The sequence below is a fragment of the Talpa occidentalis genome, unplaced genomic scaffold (genome assembly GCF_014898055.3).
Source record: "Talpa occidentalis isolate TD23 unplaced genomic scaffold, MPIMG_talOcc4v2.1 talOcc4.8, whole genome shotgun sequence".
Lineage (NCBI taxonomy): Eukaryota > Metazoa > Chordata > Mammalia > Eulipotyphla > Talpidae > Talpa > Talpa occidentalis.
The window spans coordinates 34,395,695-34,423,365 of NW_023605194.1; the positions used below are offsets into that span (position 1 = coordinate 34,395,695).

At 35.7% G+C, this 27,671-nt stretch overlaps 1 pseudogene; it reads right to left on the bottom strand.

Annotated features, from left to right (window-relative positions):
- Nucleotides 1-6,736: 6,736 nt before the first annotated feature.
- On the bottom strand, nucleotides 6,737-12,859 carry LOC119234623 (60S acidic ribosomal protein P0-like; annotated as a pseudogene).
- Between the last annotated feature and the right edge of the window lie 14,812 nt (nucleotides 12,860-27,671).

The following is a 27,671-nucleotide window of genomic DNA, read 5'->3' on the forward strand; positions in this document are numbered from 1 at the left end:
TGCATCTTTGAATTTTTTATAATGCTGGCATGTATTTTCTGCTATATAATTTTCATTGATCTAAGACTATCTCAAAATTATACTATCCTGCTTCAGATATTGTGCAATGTATTCTCAGTTCTTCTTTCTCATCTCTTATGGCATTCCTGTCATTTATTTCAATTACTTAAGTGGTTAAATGATCTAATATATCATTATTATTACTCTAAATAGTTCTCTTTCAATCAACAGAAAGTAAATGATATGTCTGTGTGTGTGTGTGTCCAGGATTTTAACCTGACTTTGTTACCAGGCGCTGCATGCTAGTGGGTTCTTGAGTGTCCTTACTCAAGAATGTGCTGAGAACTCAAGAAACAGAGTGGTAGTGGGAGTATTATAGTCTGTTGAAAGAAAAAGAACAAAGAGACAGAGCTCCAGGGAGAGATCACTTCAAAGAGAAGAAGTTTTCATCTGGGGGATTATAAGGGTAAAGGATTAGGGATTATAAGGGCAAGGGTATCAGAGGTCTCCGCCTTTTGCTTCACCTGTTTTCCTCATTAATATTTCTTTCTTTTAGTTGGTAGAGCTACTGGTCACAAAGTCCAATGAATTCCCATTTTCTGAGCTTACCATCTACCTGAACTATAATAAAAATATATCATGAGGGCCTCCCCGATGGTGCAGCGGTTGAGCGCTGGGTTGCTAAGCTGCCCGCAGCCTCTGAGGCACCGGTTCGATCCCCGGCTGCTCCCCGGCCACCAGAGGAGGGTCCCACATGGCGCGCAGACCTCTCCTGCCGCCCGCTGCTCCCCTCAGCAGTGTACTTCGGTCCTACTGCCTGCTCTGCTCCCTGCTCTGGCTCTGGTGAATTCTCTCACCCTCCCGCGCTTCTGACTGTACCCAGTGCATGTATAAACAAAACAAACAAACAAATAAAATAAATAAATAAATAAAACATGCCTCTATTAAAAAAAAAAAGTTGTCAAAAAAAAATATCATGAGCACTCTAACACCCCCCCCCTTTTGGGAGTAATGATAAGGACAGTTTGTGCAAGTGTGATAAGTGGGGCCTGGTAGAGCCCTGAAACTTCCCTAGAATGTGGCCTCAGCAGGATGTTCTGTTCTGGTCTACCTTGCACAGTCACACACAGTTATGCTGGCAACAGGTGGGGGGCTTCATCATATTTTGTAGTTATGATAGAGTCCACCTCTGTCAACTCCAAGTTATTTTTCCAATCCATTAATATTATGACTCCATTTCAACAGATAGCACACTCAACACATTTCTGCAAAGTTGGGATACATATATAGCTATAGCAATGAAGACTCTAATCCAATGGTTAGATGAGTCTTGAAAAAAGTAAAAGCTAAAATTCCTGTGTTCAACTTACTAACCAGATACTACATTTTTGATGGGCTCTCAAGTCTCAGATTGTAACATGGAGCTTTTGTCTGACTCTCATTTTTGCCACAGAGTATTTCCCAAGTTCAAAAAAAAAAGGCGCTTGTTCAAATAAGTTTTACAGAGATGCTATTTCTCCTTGACTGGTCAGCATCCTCCAGGGTTTTTCTTTCTTTGGAAAAAACTGTTCATGGATGCCTATTATTAACCTACTTGGTAGACTGCCTTGCAGCTGGCCATCATGAGCAAATATTTCCAGACAACTGAGATCAGCTTTAATTAAGCCCACAAATGAGAGGTACTGTGGGCTCCCCTCCCCATGCATTTGCTATTCCAGAGGAGTAGTTTAAGTCCTGAACCTTGTTAGAGGCAGAGGCAAGCTGCAAAAAGACCTTGGACATGAATCATGGCATTATCCTGAGCTCATTAAAGCCATGTCTGTTCCTGTTTGGCCTCCAATGCCATTTTGGTGCTATCTTTCAGGAAGATTTTTGAGTGGTGAATGAACAATCAGATATTTTGCAGTTTATTGCTCAGTATGGACATTAGCCATTTGTCAGAGAGCCAACCAACAGCCACCTCAGACAATGCTCTCTTTTAAAGGATTAACAGAATTATTTGTTTTTAAAGATTTATTTATGCATACAAGAGCTGGGGTATAGGCCAGAGGTGTGGGAGGATGAGAGGATTCATCAGGAAGAAAGAGTGGGGAGCACAGGCAGATCGACAGAAATACACTGCTGAGGGGAGCAGCGGACGAATCAGGAGAGGTCTGCTGCACCATGTGGGTTGCTCCCTGGCTAGGGATCAAACTCGTGCTGCAGTGGCTGCAGAGGCTGCAGACAGCTTCATAGGCTGTGTCTTAACCCTTTGCACCACCAAGAAGTCCCTAAACAGATTTATTGATACGGACAATTCTGAAAGTGGAAGAAAAATATATTTTGTTTCTGTTAGACTTTACCTGAAACAAATACTACTTAGAAACAAAAGAAATTTTAAAGAGCTTTTTAAGGAATTAGAATTATTGCCACATATTCTTGTCAAATAAAATATTCATTCCAGCATTTAATAAAGTCAAGTTATGCTTCACTAACATGAGTATGCCATTCATTATACTTAATAATTTATTAATTGAATACATTTTATGCAATAATTTGCTTAAATTTATATAATAGTTGAAAATACAGTAAGGTAATATTTTATTCTTTTATTCACAGTAAACCTTACTTAATCATACATCCTTTTAAAGAAGAGTCTGCTGAAAGATAATAAAATTACCAATATAAAAATAAAAGTAACCAAATCATTCAATTTAAAGTTTCAGAAAACCATTTTTCAAATTCCATGTGACTGAAAAAGTTCATTAAGTTGATAAGCAGTTACTTCTACTTAGAGAAACATTTCTTTAAAGTAATTTTCTGGACACAATCCACTAAGTATGTAAAAAGTTTAAATTTTTTCTTAACAAGTGCTGAAGTGAGAAGCAGGAGCCACTGTTATAAATGATCATTGAGCTGAAAAAGCAAAATTATTTAATTGGGTTAATACAGATCATACTACAAACAACACCTTTTCTAGTCTTAGATTGGCAAAGAAAGGAATCATATACTATGAGTTCTCTATATTCTGATTATTAATTTTAATTCATTTTCAAATACCTGAAATAAGAAATAGTAAAATTATCCTTATTTTAGTTTTCTATTTCTGTAATTTTAGATTTTTTTCAGTGACTATTGGTTACTTTGAATATATTTTAAAATACTAGGTGGTATGTAACATTTTTATAAAGGGAAACACATATGAACATGTGTAATAAATATTGAAACATGTGATAACATGAAATGAAATGCTGTATTGTATTTATGTATTGTATTTATATATTTATTGTATTTATGTATAAAGAGATTATATTTTTGCTCTTTTTTTACTGATATTTAGTATTTCTATTTTTTCTTCTCTAAATTTATTGAAATTAATTTATGAATAATAAAATCCACTAATTTTGGCTCATACATTATGTAGTCATTTGTTTGATTTCATTTACTTAATATTTTTGAGGTTCACGTATGTTGTTCCATGTATTAACATTTTGTTTCTTTCATTACTGAATAATGTCCACAGTATAGGTAATTCACAATGTGTTTATTCATTGACAAATTGGTGCACATTTGGATATTTTCCAGTTTCTGGCTATTATGAAAATGATGCTATGATCATTTACACAAAAATTTTGTATGCCTTTATTTTCCTTGAGTAAATAATTAGGAGCGGTATTTCTAGAGCTTATGGTCAATTTATTTTGAACTTTATATGATGCCATGAAACTGTTTTCCAAAGTGATTATATTAGTATATATTCCCACATCAAGATGAACTTACTATAAATGCTCCATGGCCTCACCAACATTTGGTATTGTTAATCCTTTCAGCTATTGTCATGGGTGGGTGGTATCTTGTTTAATTTTTATTTCTCTGATAACTGGGGATATTGCACATCTTTCACGTGCAATATTCTTTGCACAATATTAAAAGTTTATTTAATCTTTGTGTATCTTCAGTAAAGTGTACGCTCTCACATTTTGCCCACATTTAAAATAAGATTGTCTTCTTATGGTTAAGTTATAACAGCTTTTATAATCTCAGTACAAACCTTATATATATAATAAATATGAATATAATACATTTATAGAAAATATGTGTGTATGTATAGTTTAGTTAGTCTGTAGTTTAGCTTTTCAGAATCCACTGTTTAGATTGAACTATGGGCTAGATTTCATTTGCGGTGACACTGCTGAAGTCTGCAATGACACTGTTGAAGTTTCTACTGTATGGCTTCTTTATATTTAGAAAAGCAGATGACTGAGTGCATTTAATGTAGCTGAGCCAGATGATAATAACTACATACCAAGAATACAGATGTACCGTGTATGAATTCTAATGGGGAATGGAAAGTTTTTTCTCTAATAACAACAGAAAAAACAAAATACAGTAATACACTCCGGAATTAGAAAATTTCTAAAATTTATACTACACTCACAGGAGGTTAATTTTGTGTTCTTAACAGAAATGTTATGTATTTGTTAACAGAGAAAATTCTAAACAAAAGAAAGTATCCATGTAATGTCTTTCATACACTCCTTCAAAAATATATAAGCTATAGGGCCTCCCCTGGTGGCGCAGCAGTTGAGCGCTGGGTTCGGAAGCTGCCCACAGCCTCTGCAGCGCCAGTTCAATCCCCAGCTGCTCCCCAGCCACCGGAGGAGGGTCCCACGTGGCGCTCAGACCTCTCCTGTCGCCCGCTGCTCCCCTCAGCAGTGTGCTTTGGTCCTTCTGCCTGTTCTGTTCCCCGTTCTGGCTCTGGTGAATTCTCTCATCCTCCCATGCTTCTGACTGTACCCAGTGCTTGTATAAATAAATAAAAAAAAATCTTTAAAAAAAATATATATATAAGTTATAAAGTCAGAAGGTATTTCTGTAATAGGATTTTATATATATATATAATTAGAAAGTTTGGTTTTCTTAATATAGAAAGTATTTTGTTTTAGAGAAAATTCTTAAAGCAATTTTTGTAAAAGAAAATGAGCAAGATAAGTGAAATCTTGGGGAGCATATGATAAAATTTTAGGAGACTTTTTGGGATTAATTTTTGGTATGTTTTGTAATTACATAAGTTATCCCTTGTCCTCAGAAAGGAAAAGGAAACAGGGAGAGACCAAAGTAGCTTGACATGCATCTGTCTTTTCATGTGATCCATGGTTTCTTTTGTTTGTTTTTTCTTTTAAGAATTTTTTTTTCTTTTTTTAAAGATTTGTTTGTTTGTACAAGCACTGGGTACAGTCAGAAGCACGGGAGGGTGAGAGAATTCACCAGAGTCAGAGGGGAGAGCAGGGCAGGCAGACTGACAAAGAATACTGCTGAGGGGAGCAGTGGGCAGCAGGAGAGGTCTGCGCGCCATGTGGGACCCTCCTCTGGTGGCCGGGGAGCAGCTGGGGATGGAACCTGCGCTGCAGAGGCTGTGGGCAGCTTTGCAATCCAGCGCTCAACCGCTGCGCCTCCGGGGAGGCCCCGATCCATGGTTTTGATTCTACACATTCATTAATATGAAGAATAACTATTTTGGCTACATACCATTAATTCATTATAAACCAACATGCTCTCATCATTTACAACTCATACTAGCATATTCTGCATAGTATTAGATGGTATTTAAAAAAAATAAAACAAAATTTCAGACCCTTCCAGTAAGGTAAATTTTCAGGATATGTGGTTGTTAAATATTTAGTTTCCACTGTCTTAAGTGGAAACCAAGGATAATGCATACTTGCTTTTTTATTTTTTTAAAGAAACCTGTTCTAATGTAGCAAATATCACTTCAGTTGTCTATGTCAACAAGTACTAATCACAAGAACATACCCAGAAAGCTGACAAATGCAGTTCCTATCTGAAAAGCTCCCTCTTAGTAATAAAACAATGTGGAAGAGTTGCCTAATCAAAAAAATATATATTTATTCAGTGTTAATATTTTCCTTGCTATAACTTTACATATACACCATGCAGCAGGCATCTACTATTCTAGCTGGTAATGACAGTGATACATACCTCCTATTTATGGGTTATTCACAAAGTTAACATCATTTAAATAGCTTGTTTAGTTATAATTCTATTACCATATGGTTCACCACTTAAAATGTGTGTCATGTGAACCATTGCCAAACTTATAACAATTTGGTTATTTCAAATTGGAAACCCCATACCTGTGAGCCATCACTATCAATTCTTATTATTCCTAGGCAACCACAGATCTATTTTCTACATCTGTATATTTGCCTGTTTTGGCCATTTCATGTAAATGAAATCGTATAATGTGTGGTATTTTGTGACCGATTTCTTTCACTTAATGTTGTAAGGTAAATCCACATTGGAGTATCTGTCAGCACTCCATTATCTTCATTGCCACATAACATTCTGTTATATGAATGTACTAGATTTTCTTTAAATATCCATCAACTGATGGACATTTGAATTTCTTCCACTTTGAGGTTACTGTGACTAAAACTGCTGTGAACATTTGCACACAAGTTTTAGCCTCAACAGTTGCTATCTGTTCCATTTGAGTATATCTCTAGGATTAGAATTGCTGGTTCATATGGTAACTATATGTTTACTATTTTGAGGAATTGTTGAGGAATGCAAAACTATTTTACATTCCCATCCTCAATATATGTAGGTTTTAACTTTAGCAAATCCCTGTCAATACTTGTTCTTATTAGGCCTTTTTTTTTTTTTTTAAGAGAAGAAAGTCTTATTTCCTAACTTCACAATTAAAGTAGACTTAAGTGGTTGTTTTTTGATGAATATTCAGAGACCAAATCCTATATCCTTGTCCCACTGCACCAACCCTTCCTTTGTTTCAACCTTTGCTGGTGCTGCAGGATCAGTGGTGGCATCCACCAGAGGGGCAGCAGCCACAAACGCAGCTGGATCAACCAAGATGTACTCAGGTGTCACAGACAGAGCCAAGACCAACCTGTACCCATGGATGATAGAAGGGGCAGTGATGGAACAGTTGGGTAACCCACCTGCAGGCATATGTGCTAGCAACATTACAGACACCCTCAGTAGTGAGGATGTAGAAGTTGCTTTGTGATGGAAGCACTTCAGGGATGTAGATTGTCAGACACCTGCTGGAGATCTGCCCAAAGGAGAAGGGAGAAGATGTTCAGCATATTTAGCTGTGTGGCTTTGCCAGCTCCCACTCTGTCTCCAGTCTCAATCAGCTGCACATCCCTCGAGTCCAGTGGTGCCTCTGGAGATTTTAGTGGTGATGCCGAAGCCTGAGAGAAGGAGGTTTCTTGGGCCCCAGGCCAGTGTTTTTGGCTGGCACAGTGATTTCACATGGGCCAATGGCAGCAGCATGAGCAGCAGGGCACGTATTGGCCATCAACATGTCTCTGATGTCAGTGAGGTTCTCTTTGGTGGACACAAAGCCCATGTTCCCTGGATATGAAGCAACAGTTTCTCCAGAGCTGGATTGTTTTCAGATGCCCTTAGATGGCCTTCCACACGGCGTTCTCATCCATCAGCACCACAGCCTTCCAGGAGGGACATGCGGCTCTGCTGTGTCTACCTGGTCCTCACAGTGTCTGCTGCCACAGTGAAGCACCTTGGATAGTTATTCAAGGGGAGGATGACCTCAAGGAAATAGTTGGACTTCCAGGTAACCCTGTATTCAGGGCATATTACAGTGATGAGTAAGTACCCTGCGGGGTTTAAAACCCTGTCAGGAGGATGCCTGGCAAGAAGAGACTATCAACCTTCGGATTATGGTCACTTTAGTATGCATGAAAGGGTACTTAATTGTGGTTTTGATTTGAACTTATCTAATGATTAATGATATTGCACATCTTTTGAAGTGTTTATAGGTGATGTATTTATAATCTCTAGAAAATTGCATTTGCCCTTTTTAAAATTTGTTTATCAATTCATTATTGAGTTATAAGAATTCTTTATATATTCTAGCTGCAAGACACTTATCAGGTATAAAATTTGAAAATATTTTCTTTCTACAATCTTCCTTCTGGATTGTCTGTTTTTTTTTTAAGATTTATGCATATAAGAACTGGGGTACAGGCCAGAGGTACAGGGGGTGAGAGGATTCACCAGAGAGAGTGGGGAACAGAACGGGCAGATCTATTGAAATACACTGCTGAGGGGAGCAGCGGGTGAGACAGGAACGGTCTGCTGTGCCATGTGCGTAGCTCTCTGGCTGGCCGGGTGATCAAATTCATGCTTCAGAGGCTGCAAAATAGCTTCACAATGCTGTGCTTAACCCCTTATACCACCAGGGAGGCCCCTGGATTGTCTTTTCATTTCCTTCATAGTTTACTTTGAAACAGAAACACTTTTTAAATTTGATGAAGTCCAATTAATCTCTTTTTCTTTTGTCACATGTATTTTTAATGTCATAAAAAGGTAATCATTATCTAACCCAAAGTGATAAGATTTTACTGTAATATTTTAAAGTTTTAAAATTAGGTCAAAAATCACATGACATTATTTTTGTATGTGGATGCTGAGAAGAATGGACCCAGATTCATCTTTCACATGTGGTTAGAGTGTTTTCTTAATGCCATTTTTTTTTTTTTTTTTTTTTTTTATAGAGGCATGCTTTATTTATTTGTTTGCTGGTTTGTTTGTTTGTTTTGTTTATACATGCACTGGGTACAGTCAGAAGCGCGGGAGGGTGAGAGAATTCACCAGAGCCAGAGCGGGGAGCAGAGCAGGCAGAAGGACCGAAGTACACTGCTGAGGGGAGCAGCGGGCGGCAGGAGAGGTCTGCACGCCATGTGGGACCCTCCTCCGGTGGCCGGGGAGCAGCCAGGGATCGAACCGGCGCCACAGAGGCCGCGGGCAGCTTCGCAACCCAGCGCTCAACCGCTGCGCCACCGGGGAGGCCCCTTCTTAATGCCATTTTAAAGCAAAACTTCCTTTTCTGATTGAATTGTCTTGATAGTCTGCTGAAATACAATTTACTACAAACATATGGATTTACTTCTGAACTCTCAGTTCTATTGAATTTATTATATATATCATTATGCCAGCACCGCACTGTCACAACTACTATAGCTTTATAGGAAGTTTCATTATTAAGATATATGAGTTCTCCAAATGTAGTCTTCTTTTCAAGATGTTTACCTATTCTAGATCCCTTGCATTTCCATCAAGTTATAACATTAGTTTTCTAGCTTCTGCAAAGTAGTTAACTGATATTTAAATAGAATTGCATTAAATCTATAAATAAGAAGAGAATTGTTGCCATTTAATGACATTGAATCTTTTGCAAAAATGAAAAATGATGTAAAATATATAAAATTTAAAAAATAAATAAAAATTAAAAAATAAAATAAAAATATTTTTGTCCTTGAATGTGGGCTGTTTATAATTTTCAGAATCAGTCTTGCTATTTTTTGTTATTCATAAATATTTTCGTCTCTTTGATGAAGTTTAATTTATCATATTCAAAATGGATTTTGCTTTTGGTGTTTTATCTAACAACTTTTTACCTAACCCAAGTTTGCCCAAATTTTCTGCTATATATTCTTAGAACATATATTATATCATTAGCTGTGTGAACATATATCAACAGATAACATTTTTTGACCTCTAGAGAGGCTATTAATATCTAGGGGCTAGAGTCCAGTAATTCTTATAAACATCCTGCAATTCAAAGGATAATTCCACAGAAAAATGACCTATAGATTATAAAATGTCAGTAGTACAAAGACTTAGAAAACCTCTTCAAGAGTTTTACAGTTTTAGGGTTTACAGTTTATGTTTAGACCTACCTATTTTTAATTATATTTGTATAAGATAAGGAGTATGAGATGAGGTTTATTGATTGATTAATTTTTTGAATACTAAGTTTTTCTAGCACTATTTGTTGAAAAGATTATCCTTTCTTCATCTTACTGATTTAGCCAATTTTTTAAAAGTTAATGTATTCATCTGATTTTATTTTGGGATTTGCTTCTGCTTTATTTTTATCTAATAAAAGCGTTTTGATTACTGTTGGTTTGTATTTTATTGAAATCAGCAACTCTGAGTCCCCTTCTTTACAAAGGAAACATAATAAGGTCCCAAGTAGCATAAAGGATTACTGGGATAAGGCCTAAGTATGTTTTTAGACTGCTAGGGAGGAATTATAGTCTTCAATGTTAACAGATAGCATAAAGCACAGCAAGCTGGAGGTGGTGTTGAAGTTTGAGTCAAAGATTTAGGTTGCAATGACCATGTGTTTATTTCTCCAGTTTGATTCTCTGCTCATAGGTCTTTGAACAACCTTACTGGATTGACTTAAACTAAGATTGGAGCTTGATCAAAGTTTTTAACATTCAAGGATTAGTTTTATATATATATACTTTAAATTTTTATCAGAAGCAAGAATAGTGATAATGATATTTTGTGTTGTTTTTGGTGATGACATTTAATTTAGAGTTCTTTTATATGCATTATTATACCCAATTGAAACAAAAAAGTTTCTAAGATGGGAACTTTTCCCATCTTATCTAACTTTTCCTTATCTTTTAGGGATAAGGAATAGTAATGAGCTATTTATCAAAAATATATATAGAAAATAACCTTTGTGGTATTTCAAAGTGTGCATGGATTAGAAATATATAAGGCATTAGCCAATCTAATAGGAAGTGACTTATGAGCAGCACTTAATGAAATGAATGCTTGCTTAAGAGTCAACTGTAAAAGGAACATGTTAAGAAATCTAAAACATCACTTTGCTATAAACAAGTTTGTGGGAATGGGTGGTATTGTATATGGCAACATAATTAGAGCTAATGAGAAAATTGAGGGAATTATGGAGATCAAAGTTAAGCAAATTGTGGAAATATGAGCAATTAGCAGTAGAGGCATTTTTTCTGTCGAGTTTTAGGAAAAAGTTATTTTGTGTGTGAGAATGATTATTTTATGGGGCTAGTTTCCAATAGTTGCTTGAGAGATTGTACATGAAAAATGTTAAGTGTCAGATGAACTGTAGCTAGCCTTAAAACAACATGCATGTGTATATGTGTATATATACACATAGCTTTAACAGTGATTAAAAAATTGTTTTTGACTCCCATTATGTCATTAGTTCATGAAGACTGAGCATTAAATCGAAAGATTATGATATTTTGTCTTTCAATTTAGTTCCTTAAAAATTGATAAGGATGGTAACATTTTGGATTATATACAAAATGAACATTTTTCTTCCCTGTGCTCTGTATTTTTATAAAATGTCATGGTGATAAATTAAATTGTTTTCTTAAAATCTATAAGCCATTAAAGGTAGCAATAGAAATTATGTAAAATTTGCAACTGATTCTTCAGTGTTATTTTTATTCACAATTAAAGATAATTTTTGAGAGTCAAGGTCAGTTTTTCGAAGATCAACTCAATTTTATGTAAATGTTAAATTACAATCATTTATTTGTCAATTATGAAAAAAATCGCTAGGAATAACAAATGTAGAGTAGCCAAGCATTTGAATAGAAATAAAGATGGAAAACTCAATTACAGCAAAACTATTGTGTATATATGGATATATGTATTTTTTTTTTTAAAGATTTATTTATTTATTTATTTATTTATTTATTTATTTATTTATTTATTTATATAAGCACTCAGTACAGTCAGAAGCGGGGGAGGGTGAGAGAATTCTCCAGAGCCAGAGCAGGGAACAGAACAGGCAGACTGACGAAGTACACTGCTGAGGGGAGCAGCGGGTGCAACAGTAGAGGTCTGTGCACCATGTAGGACCCTCGCTGGTGGCCAGGGATCGAACTGGCGCTGCAGAGGCTGCAGGCAGCTTTACAGCCCAGCACTCAACCACTGTGCCACCAGGGAGGCCCATATATATATATATTTATATATAATTTATCTTTCTTTCCTTTTTCCTTTTCCATATATAATCTCTTGCTAACAAGGGGAAACAAGACTTAATCCTTCCTCCTACTAGAAAAATAATTCAGATCTCTCCTGTAAAGTCGGCAGTTTTATGTCTACATGTGAGTTTTCAAACACTTCTGTGCATGGTATCTGAGATTAGAATCCATGACTTAAATATGCACCATCAGGGATGCCCATGAGGGTCCTATAGGTTTAACAAGTACAGATTCAAGGGTAAATGAAAAGAAAGGTTACCATTTATTAGTCTGACAGTGATTAGCACTAAGTGGGGCATGGGTAAACAATAGTTGAGAGTTTGGAAAACAAAGGCTATAGATTGAAAGTTGGGAATGTGGTATTCTTGCTGGTTCAAGAATGTTCTAAAGGGGGAACAGCATGGGAATCTGCAGGTCTGAGATCAAATAGGGTCTGTATAGTAAGAAACTAATTGTATTGATTCTTGTTAGGGCTGAACAGTCATTTTATGTGAATCACAAGGATATAGGGCATATTGCTACTCTCCACATCACCCATTACAATGATAAGTGCCCTATACTGTAAGTGAAACACCAAATCACTCTCTCTCTCTCTCTGATCCTTGACTTTCTATTAGGATAGTGATAGTTACACCCACACAGCTTTCCTCATAGGGAAAGCACCTACCACTGTGTGGCAAAAATGCATATTTTCTATGGTGAGATCACTGGGTAAGAGAATCAATGAGTTAAAAATCTGAGTGGACAATACTGAGCTACATATTTCCCTGTAGATCATGGGATTTGTTTAAATTGCTACCTTTCAAATAGATCAACATAAAATTCTCCAAGCAAAAGTCTCTCTTGGAACATAAAAAAAAGTTGGAAAATAAATTAAACATATTGGTATTTTTTCCTCTTACATTTGGGGCAGAAGTCCACAGAATTTCTTTTTGTGAACACAAGTGTTATCTGTGAGAATGAATCGTGGTGGAAAGGGAAACTTACCTTGTTTTAAAAAGGGACACACCCTGTTTTAACCCATGTTTGGGTTTAAGTGACATTATATCCTATGTGTTAGGTTTTGGGATCCCTCCCCCTATTTACATTCTTTTATCTCAATATTAGTCTCTCTCTTTTTCCTTGTGATGCTGGGAGTCAGGTGATAGAGGACCTGCAGGTTACTGGCTTCCTTATTTTCTGTCTGTCTAGGTCAGGGACTGAAAGAGCTCATCTTCTGGAGCCTCCAGACACTTATTTTCAGAGTTCTGGGATCTATGGAAAAGCCCTCAGTCACCCTGTTTGTTACAAGATGACAAATCATAGAGCAGTCACTGTCATCAAAACTTCAAAGAGATAGCACTTGTGGTCCCTCTGATGGCTGCTTAATGATTGCTTCAGACAGCTGGACTGTGGCTATACTGCTTCTCCAAAGTGTGACCCCCAATTTCTTCTGATTTGGGGTTAACAGGTAAAGATAAAGCTTCCACATCAGCTACTCACATCTTATCAGTGAAAACTCCAGTTGTGTTTGCCAAGGTATGTGAAGACAGGTGGTTATCCCAATATGAAGAATTCAATTCAGAAATCCTAAATGCCTGGAAAGAGTGCCATAGGTCTTTAGAGACCACAAGAGAAGGTGGCAGGGCTGGTAAACTGAGACAGGGGGTTGTGTTTATTCACTGCTTTTCAATGAAGTTGTCAATCATCTGCTCTGAAAACCCAGTTGAGAAGTGGAGGTGGCTGAAGACCAGAAATGACAAGTTAGCCAGTAGCAGAATAGGATGCGAAAACTTTAAAACAGAAAGACACAGGAGTAAGCTTTAGGGTGGAGGTGAATGCTGTTGAAGGAAATCACAAATTTCTATCTGAGGAGCTAAAAGTTGAATTAATTTCAACTTTTGAGCTGCAAGAATTGAGAAACTCAATGCACAAAATACAAGTATCCCAAGTAAAATGAAGTGCAGGGTTATTCGGGATTGGGAAAGGTGAAACTTACACTGAATATAATTTTTAAAAAGCTTCTGATTATATTCTACTCAAAAAAGCTGATTAGGTAAGTGGCCCAAAGGGGCTTGTGGATGGTAGGAATCTGTTTCTGGTTTTGAGGCTTCCAGTACCCAGGTAGATCACACCCTGCCAAAAAAAAAAAAAGGAATTTCTGACTTTCTCTCAGATGCAAGTGATGTGAATTAAAAAAAATCAGTCTCAAAGCTGGCTAAATATCAGCATTCTAAAGAATTGATGGCATCTAAATGCTCTAGTTAGCCTGGATCAAGTCCTCATTATAACTAATAGATTAAGGAGGTTTTATCTTAGATAAACATTAAGTTGGATGTAGCCTGTAAAAACTAGTTAATAAACAAACATTTATTTAAGTGATATCACAGATAATGTAGGAAGGACACTAGGTCCTTTCCTGTGGGATTTTGATGGGTCCCCATGTTTTTTTTTTGTAGGAGCAACTGCAAGAAACTGGAAATGTATAGATTTTTTTTTTATTCACTGTATTGTGGTGTTCCAATGATTGCTTTGCTATTAGCATTTAGTGGGAAGCCTTTAGATATACAAGAGACCTATGCATGGGATAGCCCTAGACAATTAACTTTCCCACTTCAAATATTCAAACTCCCCCCACTGAAAATAAGTACTGTGAGATTTAAGAAAACTTCAGGGGCCAAAGAAGCATCTAATGTGTCATCAGGTCCAATTATAATAGATGGTTATGGCCCAAAGACTAATGGTAAGAATTTATTGGGCCCATAAGGCAAAATTTCTTCATTATATAAAGTTTCAATGTCTCAGACTTAAGAGGGGAAACAAGGAACATCTAGTGAACATCCACTGGACATTTATTGATAGATTTTCCATTCTAACAATATCATCTGTTTGACAACCATAAAAGAAAGGGAAAATTACTCTCTTTGACACAGAAAAACCAAAGCCAGCAAAGAAAGCTTGCCCAAGGACACAAAGCCACTAAGAAATCATAGGCAGTACAAGGGCAATACCTAAGGCAGACTAAGGAACATCCTTATTCCTTTCCAACTACAGCAGTGAGTTGCATTTAAAGAAGGAAAAAGAGAAGTCCCACCGAAAAGAACTTAACGTTGCACTATGAACTACCTTTGAAGTACAGTTGTTCTTCCAATGGGAATGTTATAAAAGCATTTGAACAATTTACAATCTTGCCAAGGAATCTTGTTACCATGAAATTATTCTTTGTGATTCTGTTTTCATGACAAACCAAGGTCTTTTTATTCTCTTTTTTGTTAGTTTGCCCATGTTGGTCTATACTGAGTATTAAGAGAATGGTGTAGTTTCTATGCCAATCCTATAAACATAGTTACTGAAGAATTAGAAATGATTAGCCTCACAGCCATCTGAAATGTACTGTTAAATAGTAAGAACTAATTCTGAAAGCTGGAAACTCTTATGAACAGCCCATTACTGTAATTGGCTTTTGTGCAACAAATGGAGTATGTTCCTCAGGGCTTTGTAGAGAAATGAAATAAATTGAATATAAACTAGATTACCATTCCTTAAAGTACTTTTAAGTACTTTGAGTAGTCTAGTACTTCAGAGATATTTGCCAACATTATGGCCTCCCCCACATGTCTCATTCATTTGTTGTTTTTCATTTAGAATGTAGTAAACAGGTCATTGAAGAACATTGGAGACCACTAACTTAAGTATCCACATTATTAGATTCAATTTTATACTAGATATAACATTACATTCACTTCTTTATGAGGATAAATGTAAGCCATTAATTTGTATTAATATAACCTTTAGAATGACTCTCCAATCTTGCATTTTAGTTCATCTAATCTATCTCATGGTATATATACATATATATATCTTTAATAGGTATTTCCATATGTATTATCCCTTCCACATGCAGATTTTAATATGTACAATCTGATGATTACATAGTTCTATTATTACCCATCAGGTGTTCAAATACCTTGATAATGACTTAATAGATTCCCATATATCATTTGTTTAGAAATGAGGGAAGAATATTAATAATAATGTTAAAAATAATGTTTATAGTTGATGATAATATCTTAGAAGGAAGTCAAACCTTATATGGGGTCTTTAGTTCCCCTCAAGTTTGAATGACCACTTTCTATAAGATCCTACAAATAATTATCCTTTAGGAAAAGAAGATACTAATCTTTCCTTGATTTCTTTCTTATTCTCCATGATTTCTCAGAATTTCAGAATCTCAGAAATTTGATTCAACATAATGTTATATCAGAGTGATTAAGCTCTAATGCACTCTGATGGAGTCAAATTCCAGACCCAGTTCTACTATATCACACATGGCAAAAATTATTCACAACAACCAAAAAAAATGAATTATCACACAAAATGTGGCATGTGGGGCAGTGAAGGACAGTGTTGAAGATTTCACTCAGCTGTGAGTCAGATCTTTGTTTTATTTCATCAGGTTTCAGGATCTCTAGAATGCTGACTTCCATGGAGTGGGATGGTTTCACTATGACTCAAATTGAAAGCATATAACCAAAATAGGAATTTACTGAGGGGAATCCACATTATAATACAGCATATAACTGAACTGGCAGCAAAAGGGGAAAGGTTACAAACCTCTTGGCAAAGTTCAGATTAACTTTCTAGAGCAGGGAGGGAGTGGGGGGTGGGCGGGGGGAGAATTCCTGGTAGCCATCCTTCACATTTCTCAGAGTGTGAGAACCCAGAGCCCATGTCAAAACCTGTAAAAGCTTCAGGACTACAGGTGTGGCATGTTGGCATCTCAGATTGCCTTAAATGTGTTTTTAATTTAATCTACTTTTCAGAGGTTTATCAACAGCTCCCCCACCCCTGTTAATTTCAATTCAGGTGGAACCTCTCACCACAGCAGGTTTTATCTTTCTTGCCTTTTCTATGTCTGTTGATCAGCATCTTCAAAAACAAGTGTTTACTTTTTGGCTAATAACTTGAATCACTCTATCTTGATTGCCCACATCTCTTGATCAGTCAGGATCATTACATTATCGATACATATGATATAACTACAACTGGAAATAAGACTGCCAATTTTATGTCTTCAGAGGATTGTAATTCTGAATCATCCCTTAGCAAGGCTGTGTAACTATCCTAATGGTGGAAAAACACAAAGTTTCTGTTGCCTCTGCAGAGGGGAAAGAGAAACATGCATAAAGGAGGGATGACTGCACGTTAGTGCAATGATGGGTTGTCCTCTTTGAGGTCAAGGTTCTGTAGCATTTATCACTCTTTGAGAGAAGACTTGGTGCTAGTCTCTCCAAACTCCCCAATGCCAGATATGGCATCTATAACACAAGATACAATTGAAAATAATTGTATGACTTTTAAGTTTGTATTAAAAAAAGTCTGAAGTCTTTTACTCTTTTGATCAGTGACTTGTAACTTACGCTAATAATGTGGAAGAATTGGTCTTTCTTTTTCATTTTCTTTTTTCTTGTGGGATAAGTTATTGACACTCCAGATATTAACTTTCTGGAACTCTGAATACCCTTCTCTGTGCCTCAGAGAAACTCTCTCCTGAACCTATTGCTTCTCTAGTTTTTTTTTTTATTCAACCTAACTCTTTCTTAGCCTATAGCTATTTACTTTCCACTAGATTCTCTATGTGGTAAGTTGAAAAGCTATTTAGAATTCAGTGCATTATTTTATGGAGTTACCTAACTTCATTCTTTTATTAACTTCTCTCGGCACATTTTGCCATTCAGAGAGGCACAATTTTCTTCTATAAAACAAAATTGAGTTATATTTATCATCATACATGAAAAACCACAATTCTTTGTATTATCTGAAACTGAGAATTTATAAAAGCACACCAGCCAACAGAATTTTTGGAAACAAATAAATGAAACAAGACACAAGAGCAAACACAACAACAAATAACACTCAAGGAGAGTAGAACCACAGGCATTTAAAAGGACCTTGGCCAGGAAAGTGCTTTCTCCTGCATTGTGTATCATTGCATGTGTATAATAAGAGAGTATTTTATTGGGAAGAGAATTTGCTGTGTTAGAGAGAACAAGGTCACTAACAGGAAAAGAGACTGTTAATAAAATTCTCTATACTTCCTTTCCTAGCTAGCTGAGAATCTATGGAAAATATCTTCCCTGATTCCCATTAAAATAAATACCCATGAAAATTTTCAGAGAATATTAAAATCTAAAGAAGTAATGTAGTGGATAGCGGATAGTGATAACTTAGATATTCCTTATTCTGGACTTAACAGAATTAAGGGTGGGGACAATGTCTGATGATCCAATTTGCATTCTCTTTGTGGACTAAGAGAATGTATGCTAAGTGTAAACTGATCAGAAATAGACTTTCCAAGTTACTTTATATCTGTTAGAGGTCATTTAACATAACTGAATTGATAATCTGCCATGATGCAGTTATCTAGTTTATTAGTATGCACATATTTGTTTGGGGAAAGGATTAAAGGTCACAGGATACTAACTATAAAGGTTGTTATTTGAAGTTGTCTATGCAAGAAACTCAATCTTTGAGCATTATGAGATCAAAGGAGCAACTTGTATTCCTGAATTTGAGCCAAGAAAGTGCTTCATTGTGATGAAATACCTTTCTGGGATTGGTTTTTCCTCAGAAGTGTTGCTGTTCACACCTTGTTGTGATTATCTATGTAGAGTTCTAATATGTTTATCTTACTGTGAAATGTTGGCTCTGCTACCCCTTTCTAACTAACTATACATTTTAGAAATGTGCAAATTAGACAACCCATGTAAGTTGACACTAATACCCTGGTTTTGATAGTGTGCTGTGGCCATGGTAGAACATTAATTCAGATGACCCTATTCTGCACTTCTATATTTACAAGGAAAAGATGTAAAAAAAAAAAAAGCATGAAAATAATAGAAGAAGAAAGAGAATTTGAAATGTATCAGTTTTAAGCTTTGCCTCTTACCAGATCTTTCACTTTGGGTATATAAGGTAATCTGTTTGATCCAAATTTCCAAGTCTATAAAGATTATTTTTTCAAAACAGAGGCAACCAGAAGGAGAGTGTGGCAGGATGGGAGTGGGGTAGACAGGGGGCCCAGTGGAACATGGTGGAAAAGTATTGGGACATTAGTGGTGGGCATAGTGTGAAAACATACATTTGCAGACATTTAAACCTACAATTCCCAAAAGCTGATACAACTAGGTCAAGTTTACCTCAATAAATATAATTTTTTAATAAAAAAGCTTTCCAAACGCACACAGACTTAGCAGCATAAGACTGATAATTTTATAATCTCATGCTTTTCTCTGAACCATGAATTTGGGAAAGTCTTGGCTGGATGGTTTAGGCATGTGTTCTCTTTAGACTCTGGTGAATGGAACTCCAGCAGCATGGTGGGAAGGTGTTGGAGCAGTTGGCAGATAATGAGGTATTTCTCTCATTATGTAATCACAGAGTCTCTCCATATGGGCTAGATTAGGCTTTTTATAAAAAAAAAAAAAAAAGAAAAAATTTGTAGAGCATGGCCACTTCAAATTGCTTACTTGGCAACTCAGAGCTCCAATTGCAAGTGTTACTATTTTCAAGTCAGAAACTAGACTTCAAAAGGTGGAAAAAACTAAGGGCAGAGGTGTCACTGGGAAATGTGAAATCTCAAAGGATATGATTATTGCCTCAGACTATTTAACTTTTAGAAAAAATAAACCAAACATTTCTTAGTCTCTTGAGAAGACAATACTAGGGAGATTTACTGCAAAATATAGGGAAGGTAAAGTTTTATTTTTTTTATTTTATTTAATTTTTTATTATAAGAGATCTTGAATTTTATTTTATTATTATAGCATATCCTCCAAAATGGATTTGAATAATGATGTCATTATATACATACATACAATGAAATACTAGAAGATAAAAATTAAGATATTGAAGGGAAAGAGGAAGCAAATTTGCTAAATATTCTAAAACATTAAATTTAGATCTGAACTTCCTAGCCACCAAGACAAAAATGAATATATAAGAAGCATATTTTGTATTATCTAGGCAATCTCAAAGAATCAGACTCTTCCATGCCTCTAAATTCTAAAAGGAATTCATCATATGGAACTTGTTCTAGGGAACATTAAACTGTATCATATCTTCAACAATAATTTTACACCAAGAAAAGGTAAAGTTTTAAAATAAATGTTATTAAATTTGGCTTTAGTTCTGAAGCATTTCTAGATTAAGATATTGTGTATCTTTGGAAATATACAATTGTTATGAAAGAGGCTCTAGAACATTTAAAATGCGTCAAAATATTGGACATATATTGCAAAATATTATAGTATGCCTCAATATTAAAAATTGTGTGAGAGATTTTTAATTTGAGAAAAAAAATTAAAAATTTCTAACTGTACTCAAGGTTTATCCTTATATTATTTCCTTCCTCTAAAATGCTTCATTGCTACTGCCACCCAGTTATTTAAGCCACCCTATCCCCTTTTTAATCAAGAAACATGTCCTGTTTTTACTGCTTGGTCTATTTGCTTCCTGAACTCCAATATTTGAAGGAGAGATAGAAAAAGCAGTTATAGTGGAGATATTGGATTAAATGGTACAGTGGGGTGTTAAATAGTTTCATACATCATGTAATAACAGGAGAATGGTTTTTTACATTTATATTTATTAAAAATTGTCAGTATTCCATTAAAAGATTTATAGAAAAGAATGAATTCCTTTGGGATTGCTCAAAACAATACATTCCTTAATTATAATTATAATAAGAAATCAAGAGAGACTATGTGAAGACAGAAATGAACCACATTATGAAATAAGATGAAAATTATTTAATTTCATTTATTTATATTGCAGTAATATTGATTTACAATTCTGTACTAAGTTTCTGGAGTACAGCTTCATACCTGGATGGACAAGTGTGTATACTACACACCACATCCATCTCCAAAATTCTAGCTCCCATTTATAACCATCCAGTTAACTCTATGCATTGTTCCCACATTCTGGTGACCCACCATTGTGTTGTCAAAACCTAAACCGGGCATTCTGTATTCAGGAATGGATCTTACCTCAAACTGGAGCCTTGGCTGTTATAGGTGTGTCTAAGAAATTCCCCTTTCTAGGGGACATTGAGAGATTACTAGCTGAGATTGATGTGAACTTACTTCTTACACATGCTAAGAAGAGAGGTATTTATTGAGTAACCAAAACAGTCAAAAAGAAGGGTGAGGAGTGCAGAGCTGGGGGTACGCAACTCTGCAGGAGGGGTATTTGCTACAGTTGTAAACACTAAGGTGAATTGGGTTTCCTGTTGATCATTTCTTCACTGGCATCATCAGTTCATTTTAATAATCACACATTCCATGTTATTGTGGTGAAATACAACCCAAATCAACATATTAATTTAGGTTTAAAATGTCATTTAACTAGCTATACACAGACATCCATTCTACTCCTGTATTTATGAATTACTGGAGAACAATAAAAATAAAACAGTTCTCAAAACTAAGACCCAACTGCTTGTTTCAGTCTGGGAGGGCATTGACTCTTCAAGCTATGAAACTGAGATGAGGATTATAATCAGCGTTTCACAGGAACCATGCAAGGCAAAAATGCCAGCTTGAAAATTGTAGCAAAATGAGTGTATTCGTCCACCCTGCCTTAACAAGTTTCATCTCTAGAAATTGAGGGCTTTAACGAATAGAAAATGGAACAACCATCCCTTCTTGCATGAGTGATTGCCTTAAACTATCAAAATCTCACCAACTCTCATCTTTAAATGAACAGTTTTTTTTTATTTGAATACTGAATATAATAGTGATATTACCTAACGTATGGGATATCAGAGGAGTTTGGTGTGAGAGCAGTGGAAAAAGGCAAAGACAGATGAGTTTGGTTTGCGATACATTGGTTTTCGAGATGTGTCTGTGAAATCTAAAGGTGATATACAGTCAGGTTTCTGGTTATATAACAGAACAAGTATGAATCCACAATTTTTGTAATAGTATATTTCTACTCACATAAATTCATTACATTCTCAATTCTCTCCAGTAATGAAATGCCTCTTGTCGAGATTATCAATTACTCCCTATTACTAAATGCAATGACTGCTTCCCTATTTTTTCTTAATTTCTCTTTTGCATTTGAAAGTGTTGAGGTCTCCCTCTTTTATGAAACATGAGACTCTTTTAGCTCTAATATTACAGCTCCTGTTAACATTTTCTGGAGTATTTATTGTGTGTCAGGCACTGTTCCAAGAACTACACATATCTAGATTGGTGACACTCATAATAATGATCTGAAGAAGTTACCATCATTATATCTACCATACAGATGAGAAATCAGAGGCACAAATTTTGGTGTGGTCATTTGCTAAGACTATACATAATAAGATGTGATTTCAGTATTTAAACTAGAGCAGGATTACACCAATAATTTTTTTCAATTTGTATTGAGAAATTTCCAAAACATAGAAAGTTGTAAGAATAGTATAATGAATATCCATGTACCCATTGAAAGTTATTTTGTTCACTCAAAGTCAATTTCAGATATAATGATATTTCACACCTGAAAATGACACTACTCTTCCACATATATTGATGATGCCTGTATCATACCTAAAAAAATTAAGACTATATTACATCAACTAATACCCAAACTACATATTCAAGTTTTCCAAATAGCTCTAAAAAATATAGCTGTTTATTTAAATTAAAAATTCAATCAAAGCTCACACAATAGGGGGCCTCCCTAGTGGTGCAGCGGGTTGAGCACAGTGCTGTGAAGCTGTCCGTAGTCTCTGCAGTGCTGGCTCGATTCTTGGTCAGCCAGGGAGATTCCCACATGGCCAGGCAGACCTCTCCTGCCTCTCCTGCTGCTCCCTTCAGCAGTGTCTTCCGTCCGTCTGCCTGTTCTGATCCCGCTCTGTCTCTAGTGAATTCTCTCATCCTCCCACACATCTGGCCTGTACCCCAGTTCTTGTATAAATAAATAAATCTTTTTAAAAAATGCTCACACATTGTATTGGAGCTATGTGAACTATGTGGTTCCTCGGCCCACTTTGAACTAGAATGATTTTGTCATCTTTTTTCTTTTCTCAGAATATTGACTTTTTGAAGCATTCAGGTCAGCTGTTTTGTTGAATTTCCCATCTCTTGGATTTCTCTCCTTTTCTTATGGTGCTGTATAAATGGCTATTCTGTAAAGCCTGGGGCCTATCTTTTAGACCCCAGAAATTGAGTCATTTACCAAGGAATCATTCATTTAGGAAAATGAATCACCTATATCCTTAAATACAGTGAATAGCATTATATTATATAAAAATTGCCTTTGGTAACGGTACCTGGTACCTGATACTACAGTGTGATTTTGTTGAGCATGTTAGGAACTTTTAGAGGACAAGTTAGGCCATTGGTTTGTCCACTCTTCCAGGAAGACCATACTAATAGTATCTTGATATATATAGAGAGGGAGTTAAAGCAAAATAACATCAGAGTTTCTACTGTTACATTTCATCCAGTATGTGTGGGTGTATGTGTGTATATTCAGGTACATGCACACTCACCAACTCCTCACGAAAAAAACTTATATTTTAGATAATATTATCCTATCATAGCAACAAGAGTCATTATTCACAAGAAGTTTCCCTGGTTCCAAAGCCTTTGAGATTTCCACAATCCAAAATGGTAAAATAGTTCCACCTCTTGTGTCAACTGTGACTGGTTATCAGTGACTGAGTAGAGTCTGGGGGAGGATTCTGAAGCTTAATTTATCCCAGTGAGAAATAATGTTGTGGAAAAAACTCAATATCTGCCATGAACCCCAAAGAGGAAATATATTAGAACATAAGAAAAATTCTTCAGAACCTCACTTCACCCACAGTGAGCAAGCAAATTGTCACAGATTCCTATTCAGGAACATCATTAACTTGCTTTTCCAAAGACGCTGAAGTTTTAAAGTGTTTTCAATGCAAGATATCCAGGTGTTGCAACACTAACTCTTCCAGGCAACATGCATGTTGAAGGGGTGGCATGACACCTCAGGGTGGTTAGGGAATGAAATGAAGTTAATAATATTTCCCTAAAGTAGACAAGAGGTTACTATTTACACCTGACTAGAAATAATTGCTATGCAAATGTTCCCATAATGTGTCCTCTAACAAAGATTCTACACAAGAGAGCATTTAATGTAAAACAGCTTCATGGGTCATTTAGATGAAATTCACATTTTTGTGACTAAGAAGTGCTGAATAGATGCTTTCTATTGAATTCTTCTTAGAAAGTCCTAGACAGCCCCATGGAAAGTGTTGAAGGAAAAGAAACTTTGTAGGATGCCTTCTCCAGGCTTCATTTACCCCACAGTACTGAAGGCACTGTGATACAGTAGTGTCATTCCCTTGGAAAAAAATGGTAATTAGGAATGGAGGCAGATGATTTGATTGCATTATTAAGTCTGAGGTAATTAGAGACATGATTTGATTCTCCATAATATGGCTATTAAGTAAGAAGTAATCAACAAAGGCAAAGATGCTGGTATGGAAGGGTGAAGAGAATGCTAAAAATTTACTCTTCATCCTTTTTTCAAGTCCTGCTGCTATCTGTCATTTTCCAAACCAAGGTATCATTTCAACACTGAAATTATCGTGAGAGCATATTGTCAAGTATCACTTTACACTTCTTAATACTGTATTACACCAATTACAATGAAGTTGGCAATGGTCTTAAACCAGTGATGTAGGGAAGCTTATCCCAACCTGAATTTACATTTGAACTTGACATTTACTCAGGTTCAATGATTGGGCTGTCTTGGTTTTTTTCTGATGATGAGTATAGAAGTCAATCTGAAAAATTATGTAATATTAAAAAATGTTGTTGGATAACCCAATAGAATGTATTATCATAGTTCTGAAAGCATTTTCTTCTTTTCTTTTCTTTTCTTCACATGGAGCCACATTCACACTTACCATCTCAACAAAGAATATTCTCTCATTAGGTCAGGTCCAAGGGATGCAAGCCTTTTTCTTGTTATTAATGCTGAGCTCATCTGTCACATTCATTGGTATCCTAGGCTTGCTTCCATCATCAAAATGACTGAGAACAGGTAAATATATACTTCTTTGCAGGTGCATTTTCTTTTTTCAACTAATGGAGAAATTACAAAACTATGTGTAAGAATCTCTTGAGTAACTTGTTAAGACTACAGATTCCTAGAATCTGTTTCCAGAGAATGAGACCACGTTGGTCTCATTTGGGACTCAGAAATAGACATCTTTTATAAGTGCTGTAGAATAATTGAGTTCAAGTTATTTTCAGAGTTAAGAAACACTGCAATTAGAGAGATGACAGAAATAGCATAATGGGAAAGTTACAAATGTCCTTATTCTTTCAAAACGTTGCACAAGTGTCCTTCATCTATCTTCTTTCCTCTCATGATAAATTTCTTCCAGCTATTATTCTTGAGAAATGTCTCTAATCCCTGTATTCGGTAGCTACCTTCTTGGATAGAACAACTCTAGAACCTTGAGACATACTTGTTCATGTAACACTAGAATTTTATCCTTTACTAGATTACCCTCTCTGAGACATTATAACTCAAATGGGTTCTTAGTACAAGTCAGAAACTCACTTCTTCTATTATTAACTCATGTTTGAGCTTCAGTAATGCCATCTGTAATATATTATAAAACTATTTTCAGAGATTTTCAAAGGATGATTTGATCATTTAAGATATTTTCTTTTTCTAATAAACCTTTATAGCAATATTAGGTGTACAAAAAAAATGAGCAGGAAGTACAGAAAGTTCCCTGAACTATTTTGGGGACCGTACTAGTTCTTGCAGAGATTTAGATTCATGGGAAGTAGGTTACGCAAGAGACCAGAATCCAAGAGACTTTGACAGCCACTTCTTACTAGTTTTCAGGTTGCAATAGTAAAAGTGTGTAGTCTAACCATTTCATATCACAGATACTTAAGTATGCACATATTTCAGATAGAGAGTAAAAAAATGAAGTCAGTTGACTAGAGGGATTACTGTTCCAAGTATTGGTGTCAGTTAAGTTTATTCATGAAAGTAGAGAGTGAACTAACATTTTGTGATGTATACTGTGTGCTAGACATTTTACACATAAAGTTTAATTAATTCTCGACAGACTGCAGTGAGGCAGATGTCATGCCCATATCATCATAAGATTCAGACAAAGCAAAAAATTTGCCCAGAAATATATGGTAGAAAGAAATATAATTCCCAAGCAAAGCCATTTCTGCTTTGCTGCTTTCTGTAATTGTAGAAATCTTCCCCTAAGTGAGTCTCCTAGTATCCAGGTAGTGAAGGTTATCTCATAAAGAAATTCTTGTATTCAATATAAATAGTATCAATCTTTTGACCTTGGTTGTCTCATATGTTTCATAGCTCTAGATACTAAATTACATTTCATTATGTATATATCTGAAGTAATATTAGGGTGTTTTTCTTGGGGGTAGGGATATTAGAAGTTGCCACAAAGGAGACTTGTATATTAAATTGGTATGTCACATCTCTATGAAAGCATCATTTTCATATGGCTACTTAATAAACTATTATATATAATATTTGAAAAAAATATATATATATATTAATCTCAGAGTACCACTAACATCTCCTTTAGATATTTTCTCAACTTGTCTCTGTGGAACAACTTCAGCGTAGTGCTACCCTTTCTCTGACAATCCAGGCTCTGTTCCTGCTGCTTTTTGAAACTCTGTAGAAGAAAATTTAAATCCAGTTGGTGGACAGAGATCTGGGAGATGATGAAAATATAATCATCATTTCAGTTGCTTCAAGTAACTCACATGCTTTAATGCCATGTGCATAAAAAACTGCAGATGCTAATCGAATTGCAGATTTTCTATGTCAAATGTATGACGTTATGCAAACCCAATACTAGTTTACCATAGTTTCCACCAATAGAGTGACCCCACTCTGTCCATGGATGAGGAGAGACATGGCTATTACGCAGAGCAACTTGGTCATGAAATCTCTTATTTATGATCACATTGAGAAAGCCATGAACCTTTCCCACTTGCTATCATATTTTAATTCGCTGCCACACTTGTGAGCACACATATAAATCAGTGTGCATCTTTAAAAGATAAATCTCACACCAAATCCAGGGCGAGCTAGTGCATCCCGTTTTATGGAATCTATGTGACCTGACTGTAAAGAACATTTTTGATTAATCAGAACTAAGATTTTAATAAAGAAACAGCAGGTGGGCTAACCACAAAATTAAAACTCCCAACCATCTCTGAGCAATAAAGTCATAAATATAAAAGTGCTCAAAATATCTCATTTGCATCTTTGAATAACGTCCTTGTTTAACAAGGACAGGAAGCGAACTTGACCAGCAGAGGGCAGTTTCCCACGGATGTGTCATTTCCTGGTTCAGTCTTGCCGCAGCGACTCTGTCCATCTTTCACTGCATAACAGAGCAGGGCTGTGTGGTAATTAATTACCATCTGCAGTGTGTTTTTACGAGCGATTTTTACACCCAGTTGCTCAATTGCAATATCATATCAGCAGCATTTCGACACAAGCTGGAGAACAAAAACGTGCCTTTGGTTTCCTAATCAAGCTTGGTCAATTTAAGGATTCTTCTTGGCAGAAACTATGTTAATTTATCTCTGTGACTGTGATGTAGTAGTCTATGTTAGTAGTTAAAATTTTATAGCTTTTGAAGAAGGCAGGTCAAGGTCTGAAATAAGGTTCTGCTGCATTGTGGCGGTGTGACCTTATGTTGGTTTTGTTAATTACTTGGGTTGTTTAAACTGGGTCTATTGCTTTAGAATAAAATCTAAGTAATATTATAACCCACAGTGGAACTGAGGCTTTAACATCTTAAGAATTCATGAAATATGTACT